At 39.8% G+C, this 12,595-nt stretch overlaps 1 non-coding gene across 1 annotated transcript; it reads right to left on the reverse strand.

Annotated features, from left to right (window-relative positions):
* Nucleotides 1-10,244: 10,244 nt before the first annotated feature.
* LOC120108603 (small nucleolar RNA R71) lies at nucleotides 10,245-10,350 on the reverse strand. The gene has a single exon (XR_005509889.1). It is a non-coding gene; the product is annotated as a small nucleolar RNA R71 (small nucleolar RNA).
* Between the last annotated feature and the right edge of the window lie 2,245 nt (nucleotides 10,351-12,595).

The following is a 12,595-nucleotide window of genomic DNA, read 5'->3' on the forward strand; positions in this document are numbered from 1 at the left end:
CTATCATGGATCCCGACGTGACGGAGGTTATGGATATCTCGTCAAACCCCATCGTCTGTCATATGTCAAATTTATACGACTTCCAGTTTGAGATATGGAAAACTCTTTTTCTAAAATACCTGGTCAAGAATTTATCGAACTCAGTCTCATAAATCATATAGGATCACTCCTAATCTATCAAGGTCGATAGATCCCATCTAGATGCAACCCTATTCCAAAATAAACCTACTGCAGCCAATTCGCACTACAAGGACCCGAATAACTAGGGCCCAAGTTCACATGCTCGTCAAACTACAGCAACCTTACAGTGAATAGCTGAAGCATTGCAGGTCAAAGGACCAGTCATACAACTGCAGTATAAGGAGTCACTGACGAGTGGATAGACATCCATGTGACTACTATTTTCGGTCACGCTCAGTACCTTGTTCTCTAACAAGTACTTGCATAATCACTCCATTGTCTCTACACCGTAGACTCGAGACTCGTCCATCTGACTAAGTGATTTGTGCACTAATCTCAGCGGATCGATCACCATCCCTCGTGATGGATCCATCGATCAGGAGCATTTAGAAATTAATCCCTAATGACACATGTCTCAAATTCTCAACTTCTTGAAATTATGTGTCATCATCTATTAATTTCTTGGACGATTCATGGACACATACAAACATGAATGAAAAATAAATTACCTAATTTTATTTATTAATAAGTGTCAAATTATAAATTTATGTCCCAGATTACAAATATGCGTCAGCCACGTTAGCTTCTAAGGCATACTTCTAACAATCTCTCACTTGCACTAAAGCCAATCAGACATATATTTAAGTCCCATTTTTTCAAGATGGACTTCTAATTTCTTCTGACTCAGCTGCTTAGTGAATGGGTCCGCCACGTTATCAGTGGAGTCTACTCTCTGCATCTCTAAATATTTCTTTTCGAGGTAGTCGCGAATTAGATGAAATCGCCGCCCTATGTGCTTGGACTTCTAGTGAGACCTCGGCTCCTTAGCCAGTACTATGGCGCCGTTGTTGTCGCAGAAAAGGGTTATGGCATCTGATGACATGACTCCTAGCTCTTCGACAAACTTCTTGTACCAGAATGCTTCCTTCGCAGCATCTGATGCAGCAATGTACTCTGCTTCCATAGTAGAATCTGCAATAATCGGTTGCTTGGAACTCTTCCAATTTATCGATCCTCCATTGCATAAGAATACATATCCTAATGTAGACTTTCTATCATCAGAGTCAGTCATGAAGTTTGAATCAGTATATCCTTCTACCTTTAACTCTGTGCCTCCCCAAAGACCAAAAACAGATCCTTAGTCCTTCTCAAGTACTTAAGGATATTTTTCACAGCTATCCAGTGCTCCTCGCCTGGATTTGACTGATATCTGCTCGTGACACTCACAGCATGTGCTATATCAGGTCGAGTACATAGCATGGCATACATGAGGCTCCTTATTGCCGATGCATAAGGGATCCTACTCATGCGCTGAATCTTTTCAGATGTTTTGGGGCACATCTTTTTGGAGAGATTTATCCCATGCCTTAAGGATAACAATCACCTCTTAGAGTTTTCCATGCTGAACCTCTTCAGCACTTCCTCTATGTACATTTTCTGTGATAGGTCAAGCATCCTCTTAGATCTATCTCTATAGACCTTAATCCCCAAAATATAAGATGCTTCACCTAGATCTTTCATAGAGAACTTCTTAGACAGCCATAACTTGACCGATGTGAGCATGGGAATATTATTCCCAATTAGGAGTATATCATCCACGTACAATACGAGGAATACTGTAGCCCTGCCACTGACCTTTTTATACACACATGGTTCCTCTTCGTTCTTGATGAAATCAAACGATTTGATCACATCATCGAAACGAGTGTTCCAACTCTGAGATGTTTGCTTTAGTCTATAAATGGATCTTTGCAGCTTGCAGACCTTGTGATCACCATCATTGAAAGTGAAACCCTGAGGCTGTTCCATATAGATATCTTCCTCGAGATATCAATTAAGAAAAGCAGTTTTCACATTCATCTGTCATATCTCATAATCATGATAAGCTGCAATGGCAAGCAACATTCGAATGGATTTCAGCATGGCTACCGGTGAAAAGGTATCTCGATAGTCAATGCCTTCGCACTGACTATAACCTTTCGCCACCAACCTTGCCTTATAAGTCTCTACCTTGCCATCCGAACCCATTTTTCTTTTGTAGATCTATTTACACCCAATAAGTACTATACCTTCAGGCGGATCTACTAAGGTCCATACTTGGTTGGAATGCATGGAGTCTATTTCTGACTTCATCGCATCCATCCATTTTTCGGAGTCGATGTCTAACATCGCTTCATTATAGGTCTTGGGATCATTACTATGATCTCTTTCTCCCATGAGTAACTCTTCCTCTATTTCCTCTGTAAGCATACCTAAGTATCTTTCAGGAGGATGGGAGATCCTACTGGATCTACGAAGTGGACGAGGTTCTTCATGTATTGGCTCAATGTGAATAGGTTCACTAGGCTCAATTGCTCGTTGCTCTTCAGAGACTTTCTCTTCGAGCTCAATTTTTCTCCCACTGCCTCTATTAAGGATAAACTGTTTTTCCAAGAAGATGGCATGTCGGCTCACAAACACTTTGTGATCTTCTGGGATGTAAAAATTGTATCCTAACGACTCTTTAGGATATCCAATGAAACAAGCACCAATTATCCTAGACTCTAACTTGTCCGCCTGTTGTCGCTTGACTTGGGCTGAACATCCCCAAATCTTGAGATAACCAAGACTTGGTTTCTTACCATGCCATATCTCATATGGTGTGGTAGGAACGAACTTAGAGGGAACTCTATTCAATATATAGATAGCTATAAGTAGGGTATCTCCCCACAAGAATAAGGGTAAGTCAGTGAAGCTCATCATGGACCTGACCATATCCAATAGGATCCGATTCCTTCTTTCTGACACTCCGTTGAGTTGAGGTGTTCCAGGAGGTGTCCATTGTGAAACTATACCATTTTGTTTGAGATAATCGCGAAACTCTCTACTAAGGTATTCTCCTCCTCGATCTGATTGAAGAATCTTAATGAGTTTTTCTGTCTATTTTTCTACTTCAAATTTGAATTCTTTGAACCTTTCAAATGCTTCAGATTTTTGTCTCATAGGATAGGCATAACCATACCGTGAGAAATCATCGGTAAAAGTGATAAAGTAAAAAAATTGACTCCTAGCCTGCACATCGAATGGGCCACACACATCAGTGTGTACTAGGGCAAGTATTTCAGTGGACCTCTCCCCGTGTCCTACAAAGGGTAATTTGGCCATTTTTTCTTGAAGGCAGGATTCACAAATCGGATATGACTCAAAAGTCAATGAACTCAAAAGTCCATGTTTCTCCAATTTGTTAATTCTGTCTTCTCCTATATGACCAAGTCTGAGGTGTCATAAATACTTTTGATTTATCTCATCTCTAGATCTTTTTGATCCTATGGTACTCACTGTATGCTCAGATACGTTCACAGATACATCCATATGTAAGTGATAGAGACCGTCAATCATAAAACCACGTCCAAACAGTTTATTTCGTAAATAAATAGAAACGTAGTCTTTATTAAAATTGAATTCATAATGTTCCTGTGCTAGACAAGATACAGAAATCAGATTTCTGCTAGCACTAGGTACAAAATAACAATCTCTAAGTATCAAACTAAATTCTGACGGTAAATGCAAAGAAAATGTGCCCACAGCAACAGCAGCAACTCTTGCTCCATTGCTAACCATTAGGGTTACCGCACCTTCCGTAAGCCTTCTACTTTTCTTTAGACCCTGCATGGTAGTACACAAGTGAACACTAGAACCAGAGTCTATAACCCAACTGGAAATAGAAGAAACCATTAGATTAGTTTCAATAATGAGCATATTAGACATACCTTCAGAAGGCGTGTCACCCTTTTTGCTCTTTATATTTTCCATGTAGATAGGACAGTTCCTCTTCCAATGGCCGTCTTCATTGCAATGAAAACATTTTTCTTTGGGTTCGGCCTTCTTCTTAGGAACTTCCTTCTTCGGCTTTTTCTCGGTCTTCTGCTTCTTCGCAGGCTTCTTCTTCTTCCCAGTAGACTTTCTCTTGGAAGTAGAAGCTAGCTCAGCAGCGAGAACTGTGCCCCTTGAACCTTTCAAGGCTCCCTCAGTTGTCACCAATATATTCAACAATTCAAGTTTGGTGCATTCAATTTTATTCATATGGTAGTTTACAATAAACTGCCCATATGAAGATGGCAACGATTGTAGGATCAAATCCGTTTGCAAATCTTTGTGCATGGTCATGCCAAGCTTCTCAAGCTCCTCAAGATCCTTGATCATGGTCAAACCATATTCATGGACGGACTGCCTATTACGCATCTTGGCTTTGAAGAGCCGCTTGGACACTTTAAACTTTGCTGCACAACTCTGTTCACCATACAACTCTTGTAGGTGATCAAGTATGTCCTTAACAGTCTTCATGCTCTCATGCTGGCATTGCAATTCGTTCAACATGGATGCCAAAATGTAGCACCTAACCTTATTGTCGTCATCCAACCATTTTGCATGCGTCTCACGCTGCTCATTGGTTGCACGGGTTGGTAACACCGGGAGTTCATGGTCAAGAACATAAGCTATCTTTTCGCAACTCAAGACAATCTTCAAGTTGCGGAGCCAATCTTTATAGTTTGATCCGGTCAACCTATTGTTATCTAGAATTCGAACTATCGGGTTGGAAGCCATTGACATCTGCAGAGAGTAAAGATTCTAATTAGAAATTTGTATTTGACATTAATTTATTTTAGGAACTTTTAAAACAAAATTGGATCAAATCCTCCCACTATTTTTCGGATCTCTCACACTCCTCTGGTAAAGATACGGAAACCTGCGACTTAGGATTTCATGTGGGGTGCTGCGGTCCCACCAATCTATATGTCACCTCACCTAACAGTTATTGGAGACATATAGACGATGAGTGTACAACTCTTGTACAATGCTTCGTAAGCATATTGAGCTAACCTGGTCTCCAAGTCATAAGGACCTCACCTAACAGTTATTGGATCCGTTCCTTCGTTAAGTCAGACACACCGTATATCCCGCGAAAATAAAGCTGTGATTGGGTCCTCACCTAACAGTTATTGGAGCCCAACCCCACTGTTACCCCACAACATCTTATGTTAATAGAGAGGTCCAATCCTCCGATGCAACTAGCCTACTGTATCCAACCGAGACTAATCAATGCCGGAAAGATCTTAGCAACTCTACTACGGTGGAAGACCAATCGACTTAATATTAGATAATCATATCTTAATGATTCTAACTATGAGCTTTTCATAGGAGGTAATCGATCAATTGGCCAGGTAAGCAGGTGGGAGGCTCCCCTTACTCAGAGAGTAAGGTCCTAATTAAGTAACCACCTTTGAGCTTGCCTAGACACCAATTAGATCAAGTAATCAAATATGGCTAGCTCAATGTATCGTTCACTCTCGATTGATTTGGGGAGGTTTTAGGTCTCTTGAGATTTACATCTAATGTAACCATCAACCCCATACCATATGTCATTCGTTTACATCTTATGTAAATGTTACATTGGTTCAGGTTTACATCCTATGTAATTATGAAACCCTTTCATATATTATGTGATTACATCTTATGTAAATGACATAATTGTTTCAGTTTACATCTTATGTAAATGTCCTATTGTTTAAGGGTTTTATTTACATCTCATGCAAATAAATTTTTGTTTAACTAATACATACATCTCATGCATACATTATTTTAAACATAACCTTAAACAAGTATGAACATTATGATTACCATATGCATCTCATGTATATTTTCAGATCTGAAATTTTAAACCTATTATGCTATTCTCTGAATTTCAGATCATGCATTACTTGATTTAAAACATTGTAATTAAATTTCAATTCTAAAATAATTTGCAAAATCATAGCAAATAAAAATCTGCATGCTGAAAATTTCAGCATGCAGAAAATCCACCAAGCATAAATACTTTAAAAATCAGATTAAAAATATGGTAATCAATCCTTAGGTCCTAATCATGCTCTCTAGAACCATGGCTCTGATACCACTGCTAAGTTACACCCCGTTCGATGCGACGTTCGCAGCGGAATTCGAACGGGACGTCGTTCATCGCATGAACGTGCCTTGGATCGTAGAATTCAAAAAATTTTCTGGATCCAAATCCAGAAGATCTTTGAATTCATTAGGGAGGAGAGATTAGGATCTGAGAAAGATTGATTAAGATTCATAAAACTGAAACTAAAATTAGAAGAAATTAATTTGAAGATCTCACCTTTAAAAATTCTGCAGGTGAAGAACACCGCAGCCTGATGATCTATCTAGGTTCCTGTTTGAGCCACACAATTGTCCGGCCTCTACAGGTATCCACACGAGGATCTAATCATTTGAGATAGGGTCTTACCGGAATGCTAGCTCCTTGCAAAGACCTCTCATGACTATCATATAGATTAGAAGATAAAAATCTGCAACATACCTCCTTAAAGAAGAACCCTTTCTTCTTCAACCTTGCTCGCGATGGAGGAAGAGGAAGGAGGAACCTTGCACATGGATCTTCCTTGCCTTGCTACCGTGGAAGAAGAGGAGGATGAAAACCCCTTGTTGCCGTGGAGAAGGAGGAAGAAATAAGAAGAGGCGTGGAGAGGAAGAGGAGAGAATTAATTCATAACTTCTCCCTTGCTACCCTTTTATAGATTGGGTTTAGGGCTCCTCCTAATTTATTAGGAGTATGGGACTATAACCCACCCTTGGATTAATGCCAAGTGTCCAATCCTTGTGCTCATAGATGCATGACATGTGTCTATTTAATCAATTGATTAATTTTCTAACCACATTAGGATTCCTAATCTCATTAGAAAAATTAATTGATTTGGGAGCATGTATCCTTGATAAGTGCTTAATAATTTATAATTTAGCTATCTTTCCATAGCACTTATCAATATTCTTAAACTGATAAATACATATGTTACCATGAAATTGAATAAACATTGAAATAAATTTAAATTATGGTAAGAGGTAAATAATTCTTTTCTTAAACCAGATTCTGAACTTGTCTCTCTCTTGATTGCAATCTTTCATGAAAACTACAGAAAAAACATATAAGGAGATTGTGCTGACCCGGCCAAGATTATAATTAAATGGGCTTTGGTCTTGATTAGATTAAAAGTTATAATTATATAGGAAAATATTTGATTAACCCTCTTATTAAGTCACGGTCCTGCTTTTAGCCTTGTTGAGTCTGATCTGAAGCAGTTTAGCAAAAATTAAATTTAAACGACATTGGGCTCGAGAGTAAGTTCAAGCAAATCAACGATCATGACCCACCTCAAACCCAAAGTCAATTCTCAACCAATTCATTACCTGCCTTCATATAAAATTGATAAATTTAAAACAAGAAAAAAAAAAAGAAAATAATGAATATAATAAAATAAAAATAATTTCGGGAAGAATCACTGAAAACACTGTTCATATGAACAGTGTCCCATAAAAACACTGGTCATATGAACAGTGTCCCGTGAAAACACTGTTCATATGAACAGTGTTAAAAAAAATAAAATATAATAACAAATGAGTTCACTGTTTATCTTTTTTCCCCCTCCCCCGCAGTGCATCACGGCCAAGATTCCCGTCGATTCTCCCGTTCCAGCCACGAGATGGCATCGCCTAAGAAATTCTCCACGCGGTGCAGCCAACCTTCCGTTCCTCCGCCTGCGCCTCCGCCTCCGCACAGCGGCCATTCGGAGCGATCCTCCCAGCCGCATCAACCGCGTGCCATCCGCCGCCCGTTCCACCTCCCAGCAGCCGAAAATCACTCCTCCATGATCAACGCTTCCAGCATCCCATGAAATCAAGCATCTAGCCGTCTCCCTGTGCCAGATTTGAGCCATTCCAACCGTCCGCAATCCCATGGAATTGGCGAATCCTTCTTCTTTCACTCCACATTAATCCCGCAGCCAGCTCCCATCGGATGAGCATCCGGGATTCGCATCCTCACCAGCGTACTCCCAGGGGATCCATCACCAGTGAGAGGGTCTATATGAAGAGGCCATCGGCAAAGAGAAGGGGGGAGAGCTCGGTTTGAAGAACAGAGGAGGCTCTGTTTGGGAGAAGAAGAAAGCCGAGAGGGAGAGAAAAAGAAATAAAAAAAAAAAAGAGAAAGGAGGGGGAAAGAGAATGTTTTGTGATATTTTGGAAATGATGGGAGGTGAAGGCTTTCATTTGCAGATGGGAGGTCATCCAGAAGCCATGCTCAGCTAAACATCCAATCTAGGGCTGGATGAAGCCCTAGCAATGTATCAGGGCATTGTAGTTCTTACTCTTTTAATATTTTTGGAGCTTGTTTAAATTCTAATTTTCAATGAAATATTCCTTTATGATATTTAAACTTTGAGCATGCTAGTTACTAATCATGTTTGCTAAAGTAGTCTAAGATAATCCATGCCTAGGAAGATGAGGTGTGCTGCACCCTAGATTAGCATACTTAGGTAGACACTTCATGCTATACCGAAAATGGATCTTCCTAACACTCTTTATGTTTTTATTTTAAAAGGCTTGTAGCCAATTTTGCATGCCTCTCCAAAAGATAAAAATTAAGAACACAGTCCCTAATGCAATGCTACGCGGTGGATTCCAAAACCTAGATCCATCTACTTTGATAAATTTCAATTCGTACTCATAGATTAATTTAGTTAAATCAAGTTAGCAAATTCTTCTTCGTGATTTATTTTTAAAAGAAAAATAACTTATCTCCAATTTCTATGGACCGACACCTGTAATCACTATCCTACAGGATACGTGCTATTGCGTGGTTTATTTTTGAAATTGAAATAACCGATCAATTTTTGGCGCCGTTGCCGGGGATTGCTTGCATAGTTATTTTTCCTATCATTAAAAAAAATTTAATTAATTAAAAAAAACTTTCAAAAAAAATATATAAAAAAAATTATTTTCTATTATTGTATTTTTTTTGTCTCTTTTTTCTCTTCTACTAATTTTTTTTTATTTGTCTTTTGGTCTTATTTGATCAGGAATCGAAGAGGAGATCTGGGCTATCAAAAAGGAATGCTTTAGAGGTTTGCTTAAAAAAATTTTAAATTGCTGGAGAAATTTTCTTTGGTAACCTCTAAACCTTTCTTATTTAAATTAATTATTAGCTTGAAATTTTGTGGTGATTGTTTGATTTTAATTTTAGCAAAAGTGTGAATGTATGCTTGATACACATACACAAATTAATCCGCACATAGTAAGGGCAATCACCCCAACAAGATAAGAGCTGGATTTCATCACCGGATTCTTGCCCAACTTAGGTGAACTCAATCTCACAAAGTGTCACTTTAATTAAAATCAATTAGACGTTGGCTCCTAGGGACATTCGAGCTCAATAGGACGAAGATCACCAAAAGTTGCACCAATTTCACTCTGTGGCTTAGTTGATGTCTAGGCAAGCTTTGTCCCTATAAGGGAGACAGTTCATCTGTTCGAGGCAAGTAGAAGTGGGACCTTTGCGAACGCATCGTGACCCCTCCACTTACCTGGGAGCTTACCTGGTCAACTTGGTTCATTAGACCGGATTGGAGGCTTAGGTGCCCTCTTCAAACTAGTTAGGAGCTGTCTAGTGGTTTTAGGACAAAGACTAGGATTGATATGCTTTTCTCTTTTATTGCATGCTTGACTGATCGAGTACTAGTATATGCAAGGAAGTCGTTCTAGAGTACTTGACCTATTACCTTTTGACCCTGAAATAGAACGAACCCTTAGGAACATTCGAGCTAAGTTCAAAACATTAGGATCATCCCCACCTCTTAAGATGGCTGAAGAACAACCCAAACTCCTGAGGGAGTACTTTACTCCCACCATTTACACTTCCCCATCTTGCATTCGATTACCTGAAGTAGCAGCTGTACAATATGAAATAAAATCTAGTGTGATCCAAATGCTCCCATCCTTTTATGGGCTCACCAATGAAGATCCATATAAACACCTAGATGAATTCCTTGAGATTTGCACCACTGTCAAGATTCAGAACTTTACTGATGATGCTCTAAAACCTAGATTATTCCCCTTCTCCCTTAAAGATAGAGTCAAACAATGGCTGAATTCTTTAGAAGCCAACTCGATTCGTTCTTGGGATCAAATACAACAAGAATTTCTAAAAAAATAGTTTCCCATAGGAAGAACGAACCAGTTTAGACGTGCCATTACAAGCTTCTCCCAAACTGAGGGAGAAAAATTTCATGAAACTTGGGAGAGATTTCGGGACCTAATCCGTAAATGCCCTCATCATCAAATACCTAAGTGGCAGCTAGTGCAATGTTTCTATGACGGATTGACTGAACGAAACCGTCAGATGATCGATGCTGCATGCGGGGGGACTTTCATGCTTCGAAATGAGCATGAAGCATGGCAGCTATTTGAAAATCTTAATAAAAACTCCCTCCACCATGCTTCATGTTCTCGTCAAGCACCCCCGAATTTTCAAAAAAAAGGGGCCATTTGTGAAATAAGTCATTCTATGGACCTGTCTAGCAAGGTAGATGCATTGTCCCATAAGATTGACCAACTAATGATAGGAGGACATGTCGTTAGCTCTTCCCAAGCACAAGTATGTGCTATCTGTTCTAGCCCATCGCATCCTATTCATGAGTGCCCCACAGCACCCCAATTCTCCGAACTCGTGCAAGAACACATCAATGCTGCTCAAACACAACTCAGACCGGGTAATGATCCATTTTTCAATACATATAATCCGGAATGGCGGAATCATCCAAATTTTTCTTGGAGGCAGCAAGCTTCGAATAATACCCAACCCTACTCCCAAAATTTTCAAAACCCTCAGAATTTTCATCTCTACCGTCCCTCAACTCAATTTCAACACCCTCCTCCTCCAACCCAAAGAAATACAGCCTTTGAGGAGAAAGTGTTGACTGCCCTTCAAGGTTTGGAGGCAAACACACAACTATTGCACTCTCACACGCAATCAATTGCTAAACTAGAATCCCAAATGGGTCAACTAGCCAATGCATTAAATAAGCGAGAGGAAGGTAAGCTTCCAAGTCAACCAATGAGTAATCCTAGGGGACAATACATGGCTCAAGAAACTCGACTAAATCATGAGCAAGCCAATGCTTTGACTACCCTAAGGAGTGGACGTATAATAGATAATAAGGTTGGGGAGGGTAACAATAAGAAAGGTGAAGAAGAGGAGAGGAATATATCACATGAAAACCCAAAACCTTCTTCAGCTAGTCCACCATCTGCCACAACCCACATTCCAAAGGCTCCATTCCCTGAAGCACTTAATGCACCCTTTCCCTTTGAAAAGAAGGGAACTTCATTAGAAGAGATGATGGAGGTCTTCAAACAAGTTAAAATCAACCTCCCACACCTTGATGCCATCAAACAAATTCCCTCCTATGCCAAATTTCTCAAAGACCTTTGCACCCAAAAGCAAAAATCTAGGACTCATGTGCCTAAAAAGGTTCTCCTAACTGAACAGGTAAGTTCCATTCTCCAACAGAACACCCCTCCAAAATTCAAAGATCCTGGCGCTCCCACTATTTCCTGTGTCATAGGAGATAACTCCATTGATCGAGCACTTTTAGATCTAGGGGTAAGTGTGAATCTTCTACCCTATTCAGTCTATGAAAAATTTGGGTTAGGTGAATTAAAACCTACCTCGGTGTCCTTACAATTGGCTGATCGATCTGTGAAGATACCACGGGGGATGATTGAAGATGTTCTTGTTAAGGTAGATAAATTCTATTTTCCAGTAGATTTTATCGTCCTTGATATGGAACATGTGCCCAACCTAAAAAAACAAATCCCTGTGATTCTTGGTCGTCCCTTTTTAGCGACAGCCAATGCATGTATTAACTGTAGAACTGGGGCAATGGATATATCATTTGGGAACATGAAAATTAAGTTGAATGTGTTTCATGCTGCTGACCAACATGTGAGGAAAGACGAGTGTTGCCTAATTAATGAAATGGATGATCTTGTAGAGGAAGCCCTTCCCTATATCTTAGCAGATGACCCCCTAAAGGCATGCTTGGCCCATTTTGACATTGACAACTTTGACATAGACAAGGCCATAGAAGAAGTCAACATCTTACTCGACAATCAATCTCCCATGAGTTTTCTTCCTTGGAAGATCCGACCTGAACCTCTTCCCCCCATTGCTAGCGCACCACTTTGTCCTTCCATTGATTCTCCACCTAAACTTGAGTTGAAGCCACTTCCGACAACTCTTAAGTATGCTTTTCTAGGACCAGAAGATACTCTCCCTGTAATCATTGTGGCCAACTTATCTACTGAACAGGAGGGTAAACTTTTAAGGGTACTAGAAGAGAATAAACATGCCATAGGATGGTCTGTAGCCGATTTGAAAGGGGTTGACCCCTCCATATGCATGCATCGAATCCACCTCGAAGATGATGCAAAGCCCACCCGAGAAATGCAAAGAAGACTCAATCCTAACATGAAGGAGGTAGTCAAGAAAGAAGTGGTGAAGTTATTAGATGCCGGAATCATTTAT

Source organism: Phoenix dactylifera, chromosome 15, assembly GCF_051530095.1.
Source record: "Phoenix dactylifera cultivar Ajwa chromosome 15, Ajwa_hap1_PhDact_Kaust_v1.1, whole genome shotgun sequence".
Classification (NCBI taxonomy): domain Eukaryota; kingdom Viridiplantae; phylum Streptophyta; class Magnoliopsida; order Arecales; family Arecaceae; genus Phoenix; species Phoenix dactylifera.